General features: G+C 44.1%; 1 protein-coding gene and 1 pseudogene across 2 annotated transcripts in view; both read left to right on the forward strand.

Moving 5' to 3' along the window:
- Window positions 1-2,979: 2,979 nt before the first annotated feature.
- The window catches only part of LOC310966193 (histone-lysine N-methyltransferase SETD5-like), a gene marked incomplete at its 3' end in the record, with an annotated part of 47,181 nt that continues 29,458 nt past the window's right edge, over window positions 2,980-20,702 (forward strand). Inside the window, exon 1 of the mRNA XM_083940051.1 lies at window positions 2,980-3,440. The remainder of the gene's footprint in view (window positions 3,441-20,702) is intronic.
- On the forward strand, window positions 10,309-11,250 carry LOC310966192 (putative nuclease HARBI1; annotated as a pseudogene). Its single transcript has one exon. The product of its transcript is annotated as a putative nuclease HARBI1 (transcript).

Genomic DNA, 20,702 nt, shown 5'->3' on the forward strand with positions numbered 1-20,702 from the left:
CTGACAGCTCTCTCTCTGATCAGGCCCGGCTCCCTCAGCTCCTGTCCTGTCTCAGCCAGCAGGGAGTGGATTTGTCTCCGCTGGCCTTGTTTCTTCTCCAGACTGAAGAAGAAGCTCGATGGAGCATCCATCTCTGTTATGGATTGAACCCGGGACCGGACCAGTGCACCTTGTACTCTAGTGTCCAGCAGGTTGGCTAAAGTAACCCTTTTAGTCTTGAGGATTTCAATACATCCTCGATCTCCTGTGGACTCGCTCACACACTCGAGATCCACAATATCAGTCTCCAGATCCTTAATAGATCTGGTGATGTCACGTGTGACATTGAGCGTGTGCTGCTGACATAAAAGCTTAATTTGTACTTTGCCATGGTCCCACCACTGCCTCAGACTGACAAACTCTGTTTTTTTCTGTTTAAAATCATTCCAAAAAAAGCTAAAAGCCTCTCTAAAAGATTTATCCACAGTTAAAACAGAGTTAAAATGCCAATAGGCGCTTTTGGGTAAAATGTTCCTGATAAAAACGTCACATAAAACCAACGAATGGTCAGTAAAACCCACCGGTAAAATCTTACACATTTTAATAACACCCACTTTATGTTTAAAAACATAAAAACGATCCAGTCTGGCCAAAGAGATTCGGTTTTCTCTAACGTGGGACCATGTGTACTGTCTGCAGCCCGTGTGCATCCTTCTCCACACGTCCACCAGGCCGCGGGAGGAGACCAGCTGCCTCAGGGCACGCTGGGATACTGGATGAGGCTCTGCATGGTTGCGATCTAAAATCTCATTTTCAGTACAGTTAAAATCCCCCCCCACGAATAAATAATCCTCCGAGTCACAGCTGCTTAAAACATCATTCACTGTTTCAAAGAAGCGCTTCCTCTCTGTACCGTTGTTGGGAGCATAGATGTTGATAAAAACCACGTTAAAATGTTCAAAACCAGCTTTAACTAAAAGACACCTCCCCTCAACGACATGTGTGACCTCCAGAGAGGTGGGAGTGAACCTTTTAGAGAGCAGGAGGCCCACTCCTCCACTGAGGGTGGTGTTATGGCTTAAAACCACTGATCCTTCCCATTCCCTGCTCCAGTCGGCCTCATTCCCGACATCGCTGTGTGTTTCTTGGAGAAAGAGGACATCGATGTGTTTTAGTTTGGTCATCTGGAAAACCACTGCCCTCTTTCTCATCTCCCTAGCACCGTTTATATTTAAGCTGCCTACTTTAAAAAGATCCATAATGATGAAGGTGTTAAAAACCAGACTAAAAACAATCAATGAAATAAATAAAAATAAAACCTGTTCCTTCATCGTCATTAAAACCCGAGCTGCTTCCTGACTTTATGGACTAGTTTCTGAAGTCTGAAGACTTCCTGATCCGTTAAGTCTGACTCCTCTTTGTGTCTTATCACGTGTCTGATGGAGTCATAGAAGCCCTGCAGATCAGGGAAGTGATGCTCCAGGTTTAAGTTTCTCAGACCTTTAGTCTGCTGTAAAAAAGACTTGACTAAGTCTGCAGGATACACCTGAGCAGCAGTCCGCGGAGTGAGCGACAGGACACTGCTGTCTGACACACACCCCTCACTGTCACTGCTGTCACACAGAGCTGCTCTGTTTTCAGCAGCACTCACTCTACCTGCCAGTCGACCAGCTTTTCCACCCGCCTCCACAACCAACATGCTCCTCCTCTTGCTGCGTCGCTTAGGAGGAGCAGGCGCCACCACAGCCTCACTGGCCTCCATCTCCTCATCTACTGTGTTCCCCTCACACAGCTCACCTGTCACCTCACCTGTGTCACACAGCTCACCTGCCACCTCACCTGTGTCACACAGCTCACCTGTGTCACACAGCTCACCTGCCACCTCACCTGCGTCACACAGCTCACCTGTCACCTCACCTGCATCACACACCTCACCTGTCACCTCACCCACTTCACACTGGTCACCAACGACCTCAACTTTTTCAACCAGCTCACCTTTTACTTTACCTGCCCCACTTTGCTCACCTGCAGCCTTGTCTGCCTCCTCCTCACCTTCCTCAGCCCCCTCCTCTAGTTCACCTGTTATTTTGTTTCCCTCACCCACTTCACCAGAAACACCGCCTGTCTCTTTCCCTCCACCTGTTTCACCCACACCCGTGTCCACCTCACCTGCCACTTTACCTGAAGAAACACCTGACTCACCATCCTTACCTGTCGCCTCCCTCGTTTCATCTCTTACCTCCGCCCTCTCCCTACTCACCTCAGTGCTCTCTTCATCCTGGCTCTGCATCTCCGCCACTTCCTTTACTGCCGACCCTTGATCTTTATTTTGCCCCGCAGCTCCAGCCCCCCCGCCGATTACCGCGGCCACACGCCGCACCGCCGGTACGGGCCGCCCGCACCCACACAGGAGCGGATGGCTCAGCGGCGGCGGCCGCCCCCGCGGTCACGCCCGGGGCGGCTGGAGCGTTGCGGCCGGGACAAGCCCTGATTAAATGTCCCTCCTGACCGCATCCAAAACATTTCACAGTGGACGATGTTGCAAATAGTACATAATCAAAGTCATCAAAAACCCGACAAAAATCGGTAGAATATTGGAAAAACACCCAATTTCGCTCCGCTCCTTCACAAACACTCCTTACAGGAAGAAGAAGAAGAAGAAGAAGAAGAAGAAGAAGAAGAAGAAGAAAAAGAAGAAGGAGAAGAAGACGAAGACGAAGACGAAGTAGAAGAAGACGAAGACGAAGAAGAAGTAGAAGAAGACGAAGACGAAGAAGAAGTAGAAGAAGAAGAAGAAGAGGAAGAAGAAGAAGAAGAAGAAGAAGAAGAAGAAGAAGAAGAAGACTGACACTTTGCTTTCGAATCATTGGCGAGACTCGGGATATCGCAACAGGGGCCTGCCATGGGAGAGAGCCCCTGCACTGTCGCCAGGGAAACCCCGTGGCGTGTTAGTGTGTCAGTTTCGCTGGGACCCGCGGTCGATGCCGGTGAGGAGGAGGAGAAGAAGGAGAAGAAGAAGAAGAAGGAGAAGAAGGAGAAGAAGAAGAAGAAGAGGAAGAAGGAGAGTAGGAAGAGGAGGGGGATGGGCGCTCCTGCGGATGTAAGGACCCGAGACAGAATCAGAGCCCTGTATCACATACAGCAGCATATCCCCCGTTATAAATAGCGACTGTTTATATACAATACACTGAAATACATGGATTTATCCACCGCGGATCTATAATAGACACTCAATGGATGCAGTGTACCTGAACAGGACAGGGCATTTAACTTTCCGCCTATACGTGGGAGACACTGAGAAGTTTGTGGAGAAGGAGCTACTTTTAAGGCCAAAGGATACAGGAAACTCCGAGGCCTGTCTACAGGCCTACTCGTGGTTGGATTTGATGTTGGGATGCACTAAGGATTTCCTACTGTACATGCATTTGCTTCGTTTGTTCAAGTTTGGAATGCCTATTTAGGTGAGTACTTTAAAATCTGTGTTAAATTGTTAATATAATCCTCTAGAAATGGAGGTAGTGTCATAAAAAGAACAGAAGCGTAACATTACCGATCATGTTTTCAGTCAACCGAACGTAGCACTGAGGCTAACCAACTTGGCTAACGACCGCTTTAGTTTATTAGAACAAGTTGGTTGCCCTCTCAACTTTCCACTTTTATGTTGCTTGCTCGGCTGGCTATAACAGCTCCACATGCCATCGGTGTGCCTTGCAGGGCTGCTCTTCCATGACTTTTTTGTGTTTGTGATGGCTACCTTGTTCGTGTGGGAATTCACCACATTAGTTGTATATTAGCCTATGTTATAACTTCAAGCACCCATGTCACCCGAAGCTGCCAACACCATTGTACAAGTTTCTAAGAGTCTAACTCGCTCAGTTTTTAACCAGTTTTTCAACCACTCACAACTAGCCATTTGTATAACGTGACATTACTAATTATATTGTTTCCCTCGAGCCCATTAAGCTGCAAATGTGTGGCGTTTTGAAGCATTAATACATAATAAATCATAATTAACATGACATGTGTGTTAGGCATTGTGGGACTACGAAACTGTCGAAATAGTCGATGTTCTCCATGACGCAGTGTGGTCATTATTGGCGACTCTAGCTAAGCAACCAGCTGCTGTGTTGGTGAACGTTAGCAGACGAGCCATAGGCAGCACATGCTATATTAGCATCGCAGCTAACTTTCTGGATGTTGTCCAATTGATTGTGTCCTTAATTTGGAACCGCATGTTACTTTACAGAACACACGTATGAACAGCTCGATGTATTTACACCCGAAGACGTATTTTAAGCCGAACTCTTTATTGCAGTATATTTCTGGACTAATGCTTATGACAATTCTGGCGTCTGCATCATGGTGGTGTTTAGCTACATGATGTTAACGCATTTGTCTTTGGCAACTTTTTTAGCTACGCCCAGGTGTGAGAATCAGGCTGAAAGCTTGGTTGAGTTTTCTGTATTTGTGCTAATTCTTTTTTTCCGTGTGGTATCAGCAACCAGAAAAGCAGATGTGTTGGGTAGGGGCTTGCTCTCCCTCACCTCCCCCTCCTACCAACCCCCAGCCTCGGTGGTGGTTAGGAGAAATGATAGGCATTTTGGAGGGGAGCTTTCCCTTTTTAGTCTCCATTTTTTAAATTTCAATGTGTGAGTACGTACGGGTAAAATTGTTGAGTCGGAATGCAGTAATTGCAAGTTTCGACCAGGTTAAGGAGCTCGTAGCTGTTGCTTTTAGAGACCATTGCGTCGCTTGATCATTCTGATCTTTTCTTAATACGTTTTCATTTTCACCTCTATTGGGTTGATTTCAGGAGTCAAGGGCGGGTCTCAGGATTAAACTATCCCCTGTCATTTTCTGTGTATGTAAAATGAAACACTTTGAGAACTACAAGTTAGCGACAACAGCAGTTTACAAGTGATACTGGGAAATGGGATCCAGAGATTAAATAGCATATTTTGCCCATGTGCGTTACCCCCCCCCCATGACAATAGGGAAAGGTCCGGCCTTTTTCGCCTCTGATTGGCTAGAAGGGCTCTCCTACGAAAGGTTATTTGGTTTGGCCATAATGTCATCTCACTTTCATGGCAGACTGTCGGCTAGTCTGTTTTGCTCATCTTTACAACAGAAGCAAACTAAGTCAACCCAACAGTACTAAGAAAAGAGCTATAAAAACTATTAGAATAATAATAATATTATAATTGGGAGTACAAATCTGATCAGCCTACGTTGCTTAAATCCGCCGTGGCTCTCAAAGCACTGAGCAGTTGCCCTGTTAAAGAGTAAATAAGCAGACGTATGCATTGCCTGGGTTTAAGATGTATAAGGCAATTCAATAAAATGGCACCAATTCGCCCAGCTGTGTGAAGTGCAGGTCCCTATTCTAGACTAATTGAAACTAGTGATGCATCATCATGCTCAGCTTTTAATTAAGGTCCATTAAATAAATCACACAATTAGTGTGTGTGTGTGTGTGTGTGTGTGTGTGTGTGTGTGTGTGTGCGCGTGCCCAGGGACACACCAGCAGAGACCCATAAGGTGTGTTTCCATTAGCCCCGAAGAGTGGTCGCTCGGTAAGTTTCAGGGCACGCCCTCTCAAATGGCCGTTCACTTGCCGTTTTTCTATTACAAAAACTGGAGCATGCAGCAACCACAGGTCTGAAATTCAACCCAGAATCTGTGCACAGATAATTTTCTGCACAGTGTTCTACTATACCACTGGACTCTACTCTACTTCACCGTGTAGTTGTGGCGTCTGTACGACCACCCGATACATCCAATCAGCAACCGGGTATATCTCAGGGGACAAAAGAGACCCTGCTCTCTGATAGGGCCTCTTTCTCCTCAGTCAAACGGCCTCCTGAGCGACTCACATGCTAATTAGGGCCGTTTTTGGCGAGATTGACCCGCCTCATTCAGGGTAGTCCACCATAGTGGAAAAGCACCTTATTACTAATAAGAGCCAGCAGTGGGTCCCAGGTTTTGTCGAATGCTGTCAAAGATCCCCTCAATCTCAACATCTCTAGCCTTAGACATTGTAGAATTTTAAGGAAAATGTTACATCCGGCAAGCAGGGTGGTAATGGCCATGACACTTTACGCAGTGTTTCCCCTACCATTATATTAGGGGTGCGCTGCGTCCCCCCCAACGGCATCCCCCGACCCCCTTGAATGTCAAGTTAATTGTATTTTCTGAATAGCGTCAGATCCCAACAGAAGTCATATAAGGATCCTTTCCTGTAGAACAGCTCTATAACATGTCCTTTTAGTAAACAAACTAAACAGCCTTATGTTATTGATCTTATTTACACGACAGCATTTCAACTCTGTCTCTACATGGGTGCTTGTTTACAATTCTCAGAAAGCGTTGGAGATTCACTTGTTCGAAGGCTTTCTTTTTTTTGATGTGCTTGTAAATGGAAAGTGATTTTTTTTTTTATTTACTTTTTTTTTTTTAAGATTCTTTTTGACAGTTTTCCAAGTCTTTCATTAGGCAGGACAGACAGGAAATGGGGGGAGACATGCAGCAAAGTGCCGCAGGTTGGAGTCGAACCTGCGGCCGCTGCCTCGAGGACCTTTAGCCTCTTTACATGGGGCGGCTGCTCTAACCACTGTTCCACCGATCGCCACAGGAGAGGGATTTTTGACAGAATTCTGGACTGTTTCTGTTGGTCAACATTACTTGAACCTTTCGGACAATTATTTAAAAGACATTTTCTGATACTGAGTGTAGCTCATTGTGCAATACACTGATTTAAACTGAGTTTGCATTGTGGCTCTGATCACTGTAAACCTAGGGGAAGCACTGTAATGGGCAGATTTTTAGACAGTCAGGGATTTGTTTCCAAATTTGTTTTAGGAGCCTGTTTGAGGGTTTGGAATATATCGGACCAAAATTCAGCGAGATTCAGGCATCTTAGCCAGTTTAGCGTAATAGGCTATGCCTGGCACAAATCAAGGATGAGTGGACCAGTTTAAGAAAGTCCCTTGTGAAAGAAATTCTCTGGAGTCCTCAGTGTTTCTAAAATCATGTCTTTACTAAGCTGCGTGCATACAGGAGAGACGCTGCCCCAACCGGGTCTGAAATGTTCTCCAGCTCTCCATATATACAGTCACATCAGAGCACCTTACAAATACAAGAACATCACAGTAACAATAGCAACAAACACACCACCCAATGTTCATGACCCCAGTAGATATTATCAATGTTTTACGACCACCAAAAGTCAACATTTGCCACCCCCATGTGACTCCTCTCCACAATCCCCCCAGCACTCATTCACAGCTCGACTGTTGTGTTCATCAACATACAGAAACCATGGATTTACATCATAGAGCCTTCTCCAGCACCTATCCACAGCTCGACTGTTGTGTTAATCAACATACAGAAACCATGGATTTACATCATAGAGCCTTCTCCAGCACCTATCCACAGCTCGACTGTTGTGTTAATCAACATACAGAAACCATGGATTGACATCATAGAGCCTTCTCCAGCACCTATCCACAGCTCGACTGTTGTGTTAATCAACATACAGAAACCATGGATTTACATCATAGAGCCTTCTCCAGCACCTATCCACAGCTCGACTGTTGTGTTAATCAACATACAGAAACCATGGATTGACATCATAGAGCCTTCTCCAGCACCTATCCACAGCTCGACTGTTGTGTTAATCAACATACAGAAACCATGGATTGACATCATAGAGCCTTCTCCAGCACCTATCCACAGCTCGACTGTTGTGTTAATTAACATACAGAAACCAAGGATTTACATCATAGAGCCTTCTCCAGCACCTATCCACAGCTCGACTGTTGTGTTAATCAACATACAGAAACCATGGATTTACATCATAGAGCCTTCTACAGCACCTATCCACAGCTCGCCTGTTGTGTTAATCAACATACAGAAACCATGGATTGACATCATAGAGCCTTCTACAGCACCTATCCACAGCTCGACTGTTGTGTTAATCAACATACAGAAACCAAGGATTTACATCATAGAGCCTTCTCCAGCACCTATCCACAGCTCGACTGTTGTGTTAATCAACATACAGAAACCATGGATTTACATCATAGAGCCTTCTCCAGCACCTATCCACGGCTCAACTGTTGTGTTAATCAACATACAGAAACCAAGGATTTACATCATAGAGCCTTCTCCAGCACCTATCCACGGCTCGACTGTTGTGTTAATCAACATACAGAAACCATGGATTTACATCATAGAGCCTTCTCCAGCACCTATCCACAGCTCGACTGTTGTGTTAATCAACATACAGAAACCAAGGATTTACTCACCTTTAACTTAGAAAAACCCACTATGTAAAATTGATTTCTCACACCCTCCACTGGACCTCAGTAATGTCTATCCCCAAATCCTTTACCCATTTTTAGGTGATCCACTGGGGCCAGTTGTTCAAAAACATTTAATCTGGATCAAAATTATCCGGATTCCGAAATCTAGTTTTTTTGCTATCCAGGATCAGGTAATCCGTTTACTTTTATGCCGGTTTTTCAAAGCAACATTGGATTGGATCACTCTGATCCAGATACACAGTTTTCAAGGTTACCAAATCCGGATTGACAGTGCTCTATATGGGACAACATATCAGTGGGCTACAGCTATGTAAAGAACAACAGGTAGAAGAGCCAACATGGGGTACCTGTAAATGTTTTTCATTTTGAGACAAAACACAAATATAACAAACATCCACTTCCATTCATAAATTCTTTTGACTCCCTCATCTGAGCCACAACAATTACAAAACAAATATGCAAATGCATTGTGGATATTTTGAAAACGTCTTAAATGAAAAAAAAAAGGCTAAATGTCCAATAGTTACAAAATAAAGAATGTTCAGGGTTCTTTGTCATTTGAGGAGGAGAGAGCGGTATTTTCAAGCCCTGCTTTTAGGAGGCGGGTCTGAAGTTTCACTTTGGTTTGCTGCAGTTTGGTCAGCTTCATTTGTTCCTCTGCTAGGAGGATCTGTGCTTCTGCTCTTTCAGTTTCTCGTTTGAGAAGTGATTGATCGGCATCGTTATCATTATTATTTGGCAAAGGACGCTTCCAGCCTCTTTTCTCAGCTCCTGTGACTGCTGGCTCTACCAGTGAGGATCCAGGTTGTGCTGCAGAAATAGTGCTGAGATCCAGAATGAATGTTTCCTCTTCATTTGGAGGAACTGGCTCACATTCCTCTACAACACATTGAATCCCATGCAGAGCTTTAGGGCGCCCTCCCACTGTGCGTCCGTCCCGTGCCCCGTGCTTTAGGGTCCTTGTCCCCCCCTCCAGGCCCGTTTGTACTCACACTACCTGGGCCTCGGCGAATGCTTCTTGCTGCCTATACGTCATCACGCCGTAACACGTCACACGCATTGATGACGTCATGGCGATGCGTGGCTTTGTTTCCAAATCTTTCCGTAGACCTCTGAGTTTTTGTGCGTCTTGTCGACTGTTTTTGAATCTTTTCATCGACCAAATCTGCAGTTAACACTCCACCTCCACATCACACCAACGTGAACCCTTCGCCGTCATTGTTTTAAATGTCCGCGCATGGTCCCTCCTTCTTTTTTCTATGTCCCAACAGACGCACAGAAAATGACCTCAGAACCGCCGTAGGCCTCGTGCTCGTACACGTGCACGCTCGTGCTCGTACATGTGCAAACGCACTCTAGAAAAGCCCACCTCTCCCAAACGGGCCGTGGACGGCCAGCTGGCCGCAGCTGGGTGCGGACCGGTTGCACTCACACTGGTCAAAGGCACTAGGCTCTACCTGTAAAACCAGTTTTGTCCCGGTGCGGAAGGACAGTGTGAGTGCGCCCTTAGAGTTCTCACCTCCAATAATGTCCAGAACCACATCCGTGTATTCACCTCTCTTAAAGGGTTTGTTGCCCGTTTGGGTATTTTTCGCCTCAGCAAGGTCCTTCGTTGCTCTGGCCCTCAGATTCTTCCACCTGAATTTCACCTGCTCCAAGGTCCTCCTCTGTCCAGACCTCATTGCATTAACATGCTGTGTAATTTCAACCCAAATGTCTTTCTTCTTTTTGTTAGTCACCATTTCACTTGCAACAGAGCTTCCTACTATTGAGGCATTATGGCACTTAACACCCTCCAGCAGTGCATGGGTTTCTGCAATGGTGAAATTAGGTCCTTTTGAGTCCATGGTTGCCCCTCATCTGTCGTAGTGAACATAGTATTTATAGGCCTTGGGCTTGATTGATTTAATTGAACACAAGCCAAAGCACATCAGTGAATGAGTGGGTGGGTGTTTGACAGCCATCTTATATTCAGCCTTTAACAGAGAGAGAGAGAGGCGCTGACATGGCAGGTATTGTCCATCGCTATCACCATTTTGGTGGAAGAGGATACCGTCAAAGGGTATATGTTGAGTGTGCAAAACCACTGGAGCAGTACACCGATGAAGAACTGTATGCTCGCTTTTGCTTTGGGAATGCTGATATCAGGTACATTGGAAGGAGTCACAGTCTGTCTGTGGAAGAGCAGGTCCTCATTGGTCTGCGCTTTTATGCATCTGGGACTTTCTAGCAAGTTGTTGGTGACAATATAGGAGTGGATAAATCAACTGTGTGTGATGTAGTGAAAGCTGTGTCCATTGCATTGGTCAGCCTGGTCAATAAGTTGGTTTCTCTTCCAAAGGAAGACCAGATTTCCCAGACCAAGCACAAGTTTTTTCTTTTGGGGAAGATGCCCAATACTATTGGGGTTATTGAGTGCACTCATGTGCATATCCAAGCACCTCATGAGAGGGACTGGGAGTACATCAACCGAAAGGGGAGGCATCAACAACTTGTGGGCGACGCTGACCTCATCAGCACAAACTGTGTGGTGAAGTGGCCTGGGTCTGTTCATGATGCACGTGTCCTGAGAGAGAGTGCTTTATACAGAGAGCTCCAAAACAGCCGACGGGATGGCATACTATTAGGAGACAGTGCCTATCCACTTCTACCCTGGCTGATGACTCTTTTTCTTGCAGCAACCACACCTGCGCAGGCACGCTTCAACACTGCTCATTGCAAAACCAGATGTGCAATTGAGCGTTTGAATGGAGTTCTGAAGAAACTCTTTGCATGCCTTAACTACTTGCGAGTGGAGCCACAGGGAGCATGCAACATAATACTTGCGTGTATTGAACTGTACAACATAGCTACCAGGCGCAATGTCCCTCTCCCTGATGATGTTTATGATGCACCTGAGCCTGCTGAAGAACCAGACCAACCTCTGGTTGTCAGAACGAGGGACTGACTGGACGTGTAGTAAGGGATACCATTGTTAGACATTATCTTTGACAGTTTCATCTGTGATGATTGTTTGTTTGAAATTAATATACAGTGATGACAGAAAAATTGAGTATTATTTTTGTTTGTTATTGAAACCTGGGAGATTGTTTTATTGTTTTAACAAGATCATTTTTATTTTATTATATTTTGACTTTACTATACTGAAAGGCTTATTTGGTAGCCTATGTCTACTTTATTTACTTTATCACTTTAACGGTTTAACAAGTGCAAAATATAAACAAAAGTATGTACACTAAATTATACAAATGTATTATTTTACCAATTTTAGCGTTTTACTACATTTTCTTCCCGAAATCCACCTTGAAATCCTCCCTCCTTTTGGGATCAGGATAATCCTGTTTTTTTGGATCAAAGTTATCCAAATCCTACTGAAACATTTTGAACAACACAAAGTGAAGATTTGATCCAGATTCAAACTAAGATTGGATTCCGTGATCTAATCCAATTTCAGAATCCTTTCCCTTTTGAACAACCCATTTTCAAGATTTGATCCAATCCGATAACAAAAATCTGATCGGATTACCTTTGAACAACTGGCACCTGGGGAATGGGCTCAGAAGAGCAATCCTATTATAAATGACGCTCTGCCTTTAACTTTGCCCCGGCCTTGCAGCCGGGAAGGGGTGTCGTATTCCAGCTCGTCCCTTTGTGCGTAGAGCCAAAAACTGGCTCTTTGTGTGTTTTATATATATCCTATGGATATTTCTAACTTTAAAATGCAACAGTCTCTTCACAAGAGGAGTAAAAAAGTAGAAAGAAAGAGGTCAACACAGGGTAAAAGTGCTAAAAAGAGCTAAAAACCAGAGAGCTACTGGAGAGGCAACCGTCTCCTACAGCGCCAGACGCTTGTTCTTTGTTAAAGCGATGTTACATGTGAGCTCCGTCAGTAATTGATTGACCACCTTTGCACGTTTTGCACTTTCTTTAGTTAAAATTGCACATATTCTTCTTTTTTCAGTTGCGGTTTAGCACTTTATTTATTTATTTATATCAGTATTATTCTTGTTCCTGATGTTATTCTGAAAAGCTTATTATTAATTTATTACAATGGACTGTCAGACGGCAAACCACACCCTACCACCTTAACTGACTACAAATTTTCTGCGGGAAGCCCTGAACTGTTTAATTGTCCGGTGTGGTTCACACATCTCTGTATGCAACGTTCACACTGGTAACATTAACTTTACCATAACATGTGCTGGTGTTCACTTTGGCTTTGTAAATAATTTGATATATATTGTAATTTATATTAGTAAAAAATGGTCTGAGCCTGCGATTGAATCATTCATGTTAAGTAGCTATAAAGCTCAGCTGCTTTTACAAAAATCGTTTATTTTTTAAGTTTAAATATTTTAATTAATAGAACACAAGTTCTACCTTTTGTCATATAACATTTTATTCCATTATTTTTGATGATGTTTTAGAATTCCGCTGTAGTATCGTTTGGTAGTGAGATATTTTAGGCAGGTATTGTACTAAAGTCATAATTTTGGTATTGTGACTACGCTTGTTGGCTAGGTAGCTAACTAACTAAACGCTGCGTTAACAGGGGGTTGACTCCACAGCTAACAACAAACTAACAATACATGTGGTGATAAAAGCATAACACTCACTTGCAACATTCAGTGTCCAGCCAATCTGCTCCCACAAATGGGTTTTTCTGTCTTTGTTGTGATAGTTTCCTGAATAGGAGCAACAAAATGACGAGCACTCACAGTGGCCCCACAAACAAGCAGAGTGCTCTCACAGAAGACGCTGGTTGCAGCACCTTTTCTCAAGAAAGCCGCATACACTCTCTCCTCATTGGAAACAATTGAAAAAGATAGTGGCGCTAAAAAACAAAACGCTCTGTGGACACTCACCCGAAGAGCGTCTTTCTTCATAGATGTTGAATAGCTGATGCAGTGGTTTTTTTTGCTGTTATTCGGTGTAGGCACCTAAGCGCCACGCCTAAGCTGTATGAACGCCCATGCGTCCACTCGTCTGCCAGCAGTGGGGGGGGGGGGGTCTCTCCCTCTTCTCTTGTGCACAGTCAGTCAGAAGGTGTGGGCTTTTGTTTACGCTCTCACTTTGAAAGTTTTTCTGTCTGGATTGGAACTTGTAAGTGTAAGAAAGTGTTGCCTTAAAGGGTGCATTGGTAAATTCAATCTGACGCTCTACACTAAATTGAGAACACTGTTGTTAGAAGAAATCGAACATTCTATTTCTATAGTCTATAGACCTTTTCAGCGGAATTCCATTGCTAGGCAACAGCCTTGGTCCTTGGTAAGTTCCTGTCAGCTGACGTCATTGCTGCAACAGGAGCTAAACTAGGACTGTTTTGAAATGTTTATGTTGACATCTTCCAAAAGGTCCATAGTTTCTATAGACAATTCAACAAAAAAAAGAAAATCCACATTTTGAAAGTTCTAGTGCAGTAGATAACAGGGATTTTACTGTATACAGCCCAGAGGTCATGTAAGTTTCAGCTTCTTTCAACTTCCACTGAACTGTTATTGGTGACGCAACCTCGTAACAGTTGTTTTGTGTTTTATATTTGATAATAGAGAAGTGTTTTCATGTTGACGTAATTGCATCCACTATTGAATTGTGTAAATCAATGTCATAGAGTCCATGTGGCAGGCTATACTTTCTATGGGTACTGTATCTCTCTATGGGCACTGTATGTGCATGACATGTCTATTTTTGTTCTTTCATCATGTAAATTGAAGCTCAGATCTGTTCACACTAGTGTTGTCACGATACCAAAATTATGACTTCGGTACGATACCTGCCTAAAATATCTCGATACCGATACTGAAACGATACCACGGCAGAAAACTAAAACATCAGCAAAAGTAATGGAATAAAATATTAGATGACAAAATGTGGAACTTAAAATTATTTATTTTTATTCATTACAACACTTAAACTTAAAAAGTCAAGATAAATATAGAGATTTTTGTCAAAGCTGCAGAACTTTATAGCTACTTAACTTGTAACAACAACAACAACAAAATTATTATGCAGCTGGTGAAAGAAATTAAAAGATTTGTCACAGAACATGGACATATGAAAACCAGAACATCTTATTATCTGGACAATTCTTTGGCCAATTTAAGGTTCTTGGCCAGGAAAACAAGCATGTCAATGTTCTCCTCAGTCAGCCTCACACGTCTAGGACTGCAGATGAAGCCTGATGTGCTGAACACACGTTCTGAAGCGCAGCTTGAGGCTGGAATGCACAGGTACTTTCTGGCAAAATGTGCAAGAATTGGCAGAGTGGTTGCATGGTTCTTCCACCAGGTGAGAGGGTCTTCAGAAGCACTTATCTTTTTCATTTGTTTGTACAACAAGAATTCACTTGCAAGTTGGTCAGCACGGGATGTGGAGTGAACCACACTGCTCTCAGCCCCACCTGCCTCCTCCCTCTTCTCAAACTTGATGGTTGACAGCAGGCTTTTCAAATCAGTTTTTCTTTTTTTTGCCCCTCCTTGATCTTTCTGTTGCTGCTGCTCTGCTACTTCGACCTGCTGTGGAGCTTCATCACATTTCTGCATCAGTATTGCCTTCAACTCTTCCTCATTGGTAACAAAAGTGTCCTTAAATCTAGGGTCAAGGAATGTTGCAGTGTTGAGGAGAGTGTCCAGCAATCTGCTTTCATATCTTGCTGTGAAGTCTGTTCTTATTTTGTCTTTCATATCATGTGAAAGAATGCTCTCTCCATCCTTCACCATCAGACAGGAAAATATTTTCCATTTCAGGGGCAGCACAGAAGACAATGTGGGGTCCTTCTCTCCACTCAATGCATCTGTGAAGCTGCTTAGTGGGCCAAGGACCTCTCTAATAGTTTCCAGGGTTGTCACGTCTGAGTCTTTAGGCATCAGGTGCCACTTCTTGCGATTTTCAGCCAAAACCGCACAGACTGCTTGTTGCTGTGTACAGAATCTGTCCACCATCTCAAAGGTGGAGTTCCAGCGTGTAGGCTCGTCGTGAATGAGCTTGGGTTCAGGTAGGTTCAAGGTCTTCTGTTTCTCCTTCAAGTTCCTGATCATTTTGTTTGACCTGGAAAAGGCAGACACGGTTTTTCTGAGTCTGGACAAGCATGCTGAGACACGGTCTAGGCTTAAAGCCTTGCCTACAGCCAGATGAAGGTTGACCAAAACATGGAATCCAAGTATAGTTCTCAAATGCTTTTTTGTTGTTAGAGGCATTGTCAGTGGTTATCCCGGCCATGTTTGACAGGTTCAGTCCCCATTTCTCACACACAATCTCCTCTAGGGCTTCATGGAGACTATCTGATGTGTGATCTGAATATAAAGCTGAACATCCTAAACACCATGACTGTGTTTCCCAGGATTCAGTTATATACTGGATTGTGACTGCCATGTATGCATCAGCTGCCCTGCTCGTCCAGATGTCTGTAGTACAGGCGAAGGAAGGATGGTGTGCAAGTTCTGCCTGAATAACATTCCTGGTCTCAGTGTACAGCTTTGGTATTTCACTATACATGAAATAATTTCTCCCAGGCAAGTCATAGTTTCTGTCCAGCTGCTGCACAAGGTTCCGGAATCCACTTTTCTCCACTGTATATACTGGCACCTGATCAAGACAAATAAACTCAGCTACAGCTTTGTTTAGTCTTTTTGCATCTTTTGAGTCTTTCTCATATTTTCTGCTGCTATCAAACAGAGCTGGAAGGGAAGGCTGCCTCAACTTGCTGGTTGTAGGTTGTGCTTGCATCTGTTTGTTTGTCTGCATGGGGTGGGGGGCAGAGATGGATAAATTATGCTTATGCTTCAATACTACTAATATTATCATCATTATTTCAGGCTGATAGTTAACTTAGCTGCCAATGTGGTTATAAGCATCTCTGTGTCCAAAAAGACAAGTGTCTTGTGTTGTTTATTTGTCTTGTTTGCTCTCACAGATTATTTAATGACCTGATTTTCCATTTAAAGCTCAGTGTTTGTAGTAGAAAAAAATTAACAGCACATTAACTACAATTCTATTCAGCATAAAAATAATTGTGAATCAGGCAATTCATAAAATAAGATAATACTTTATTCGTCCCACAAAAGGGAAATTTGCAATTTGTATTTTAAGTTGATAAAATTCAAACCTTGTATTATCAGCCTGCAAACTACATTAGTGCAGTAAAGTATAACACAAATGACCCAGACCCGGTGGAGGTCTGTGCTCTTACCATACCATTTTCTAATAATGTAAATTACAATATATCTTGTAAATTTTTGACAATAATGTACATGCTATGATTATATTACTAGCACCGGTTGACTTAAAATGAGTGTTGTTGATTATCATACTTGTGAACACCAGCGCATGTTATCGTAAAGTTCATGTCACCAGTGTGAACGTTGCGTTAGCAGACAGAGATATGTGGAACCACATCGGACTGTTAAACAGCTTCTCCCCTGACTGCCTCCTGCAATTCTGATGGGGAAAACAGTTCGCTTGACTTCATCCGGGGGATATTTAACGTTATCTATTGCTAACCTGCAGCTCTTTGAACTCTCGGTGCAAATCGGGGTGTCTGTCCGCGAGATGCTTCGCCAGGTTGGACGTGTTGCCTTCCTTGGTCATCACCGACTTATAGCATCTCTTACATACGGGCCTTGTGGTGTCCGTGGGCTTGCCCTCGCTGTCTGCAATGTAAGCGAAATATTTCCATATTTCGCTCCGTGCGTCTGCTTTTACAACAAGCCTCTGACGGTCGGCAGGAGCACTCGTGAGACTTTCGGCCATGTCTGTCTCGCTCTGCTCTGTGACTGTCTGTCACCGTAAAGCCACGCCCACTCCGTCTGCAGGCAGCGAGGAAGCAGAGAGAAGCTGCACAGACACGCTGTCGCAGAAAATTCAGAAAGTACCGATACTAATAAAACGTGAAAAAGTATCGTTCTTAACGGCTGGGTACCGCGGTACCTTTCTAGTATCGGTATACCGTGCAACACTAGTTCACACGAGCTTAGCCATTTTGGTTGGTGCCTTTGAACTGCTGTGCATATGCTCTCATGGCTGGATTTGCTTGTCCCTTTCTATATGAACTGTACTTGCTATATTACCCCAGAGATACATTAAGATATTAAGGAATAATGGTTATTATTTTAGTACAGTGCATGTCAGGCAGTCCTTGACAATGTTGGAACACTAGTGTGTTAGGAAAAATAAAGATAGGGGAGAGAGAGAGAAAGAAAGAGGGTCTCCTTTACGGTTCATTTTGTGTTGGACTTCTCCAAAATGGCCTCTCTTCTAGTGGAAGTGAAAATACTTTGAGCCTACTGGTAATTTGAGCCCTGTATTCATGGCCAGAGGAACGAACAAGGAAGGAATTGAGGGAGGTGCTGGGGGAGCAGGAGAGAGTCAGGTAAAGAAAGGCTTTCCTTCTTTGTATGGAATTTACCTCTAGTTCCCTGTCTTTTCTTTTTGAAGAGGCCCAAATGGTGACTCTCTTTGTGAGTGAGGTGGGTATTTTTGTGAGGCGGTGATCATAGGGATAATAAAGAGCCAGTGGTTTTTGAAAACCACGCTACCCCTTCATGCCCCCCTTTCTTCCTGTTCTCTTGTCAATGTTCCTCTTTAAGCATGACTTATTAGTCTGCCTTGCAGTATCTGTCTCTGTTCGTCCTCACATGTACGTCTCCCTCTCATTCAGGCCATTTTAGTCATAGCAGAATGTTCTGCTCCTGTAACCAAAAGCTAGCTGACATTTCTTGTTGCTACCTACACTGTGTATGTATCCAGCTTGATCTCTGTTTGATAGTGAGCATGGTTGAACTGACCTTGACATTTTTGGAAGTCCCCAGCCTTGCTGTGGTTGCCCTGGTACTGGAGAGTGGGGGCAGCAGTTACTCTAGCCAGGGGAACAATGCTGTAGAAATGTCATCCATCCTGTTGCAGTGGCTTTGTACTAGTAAACCAGCCTATGTTTTAATGTTAAGGTTATTTTATTGTTTTGTGTAAGATGGGCCTTGCTTTTTGGTAAACGTATAGTGGTGAACTGTATCAGTGTGGAATTTGTGAGGTTACATATTTGCATGTGTTTGCCTGCTGGATGACCTTGCTACAAGCCAAATCCTCTCCTCAGAGTGAGAATTGAGTGCAGGAGGACCCGTTCCTCTTTCTGCAGCAGTGGCTTTTGTTTCCGACTCTGCTTCTGGCCAGCAAGTGAGACCAGGGCTGGGAGGATAGGGAGGAAGAGAGCGCACCAGAGCGTGTGGGTCAGTGCTTCAGCTGTGTGGCCACATGGTGACAGTACTGGGCCTTATGTTGGATGACTCATCCCTCCAGGCATCTGAGTGGAAGGCGACTTCCTACTGGTTCCCTCTATTAGTGCATGGTATCGGAGGCTCAGTGTAGACAGAGCTGTAAAGCCCCTGGTTGTACCCTCCGCTCCATGCTAGAAGTCTCTGTATGCATGAGAGACAGGCCTATCGCACCATGTCCATATCGACTTCTCATTTTAGATGCTGCATATGAAAGCTCTCTGCTCATAAAAAAATTCTTCATTGTCAACATGTGTCAGCAAATTTGGTTCTTCATTAGGCGTGTAAAGGATGGTTTTTCTGTGTCACTGTTCAACTGAGACAGCAGTCCAATCTAGTGATCCCTAATAAATGAGTCTCGTTTATATGTGACAGAGTGCTTCCATTTTTTTTTTTAAATCACGGGAGTAATTGATAACATTGCATCCCATGTAGTTTAATTTTCGGCTCCCTGAGCCTGTGAATGTTGTCATTTGTCCAGCTCATTGTTATCCCGTGTCAGGCCGGGGCAGGAATGAGGTCTCAAATGCGAAGGTGAACAGTTTATGCTTTTAGTAAAGGCTTTTATTCTGAAACTTCTGCTTCGACTTCAGAGTGAGTGATAACTAAACCGGCTATAAGCCTGTGAATGTTCTCATTCGTCCAGGTCATCGTTATCCGCAAAGCAATTTCAGTCAAAAAACAACTGGACTGGTTGTTTGTCTAGGAAGACGTTTCACCTCTCATCCAAGAGGCTTCATCAGTTCATGTACGCATCTGACCAGGCTGGGACTGGTCCAACTAACTGGTGTGGAGATCCAGGTATTTAACCTCTCACAAGGCCGATGATGTCACTGACACCCTTTGTGCTCCAAGTGCCCACGCCCGTCGTTAGAGTGACAGTCGTTGGTGGGCAGTTGGTTTCGACTTCGTTAGTGCTCTATTGAGTCTGAACGACAGTCGTTGGGGTCACCCGGGCCATGTGTGAACAGTTGTCCTTTGAGGTTAGATTGTTGAATCTCCTGGGAAGGGATGAAAGGGCGGCATTGTAAATTGGAGATAAGTGGTGTCTCAGACCCCCTCCTCTGTTTAGCGATGGTTTCTCCACTTTTACATAGATGGCTTCTTTTACTCCTCTTTCAAACCATCTGTCCTCTCTGTCCAAGATTTGGACAGAGCGGAGTCCAGGCCTGAGGTGTTGGCTCTCCTGTGTTGGGCCATGCGTTTATGCAGTGGTTGTTTTGTTTCTCCAATGTAAAGATCTTTGCATTCCTCGTTGCATTGGACAGCATAAACCAGGTTGCTTTTGTGGTGGTGTGGTGTTCTGTCCTTCGGATGTACTAGTCTCTGTCTGAGTGTGTTACCGGGTTTGAAATACACAGGGATGCAGTGTTTGTTGAAAATCCTCCTGAGTTTCTCTGATACCCCAGCCACATATGGGATGACTATGTTGTTTCTCCTGTTATCTTTTTCTTTCTCAACCACTTTGGTTTTCTTTCTGGAGGCAGCTGCCGTTTTAACAAAGGTCCAGCTGGGGTAGCCACAAGTTGTGAGGGCGCCTCTCAGGTGCTTGCGTTCTTCCCCTTGAGCCTGTGAGCTAGTGGGTACGTTATCAGCTCTATGCTGCAGTGTTCTGATAACGCCAAGCTTGTGTTCCAAAGGGTGGTGAGAGTCAAAAAGTAGATATTGATCCGTGTGAGTGGGTTTTCTGTATACCCCTATGTGGAGGCTCCTGTCATTCTCCATATGGACGTCACAGTCCAAGAAGGGCAAGCTGTTGTCTTTAACTTCCTCTCTGGTGAACTTGATGTTACTGTCCACTGAGTTGATATGTTCAGTAAAAGTTTGCACCTCTTTGGATTTGATCTTAACCCATGTGTCGTCCACTTTGAACTCCTTTGAAGGAGTAACCCCAAGCCACTGGTTCAGATATGTGGACGACACAGCTTGCCCTTCTTGGACTGTGACGTCCATATGGAGAATGAAGAGGAAGACTATATACACATGAGGAAGAGGAAGACTCAGACTATATACACATGAGGAAGACTCAGACTATATACACATGAGGAAGACTCAGACTATATACACATGAGGAAGAGGAAGACTATACACACATGAGGAAGAGGAGGACTATATACACATGAGGAAGAGGAAG

This window comes from Echiichthys vipera (genome assembly GCF_963691815.1).
Source record: "Echiichthys vipera genome assembly, chromosome: Y".
Lineage (NCBI taxonomy): Eukaryota > Metazoa > Chordata > Actinopteri > Perciformes > Trachinidae > Echiichthys > Echiichthys vipera.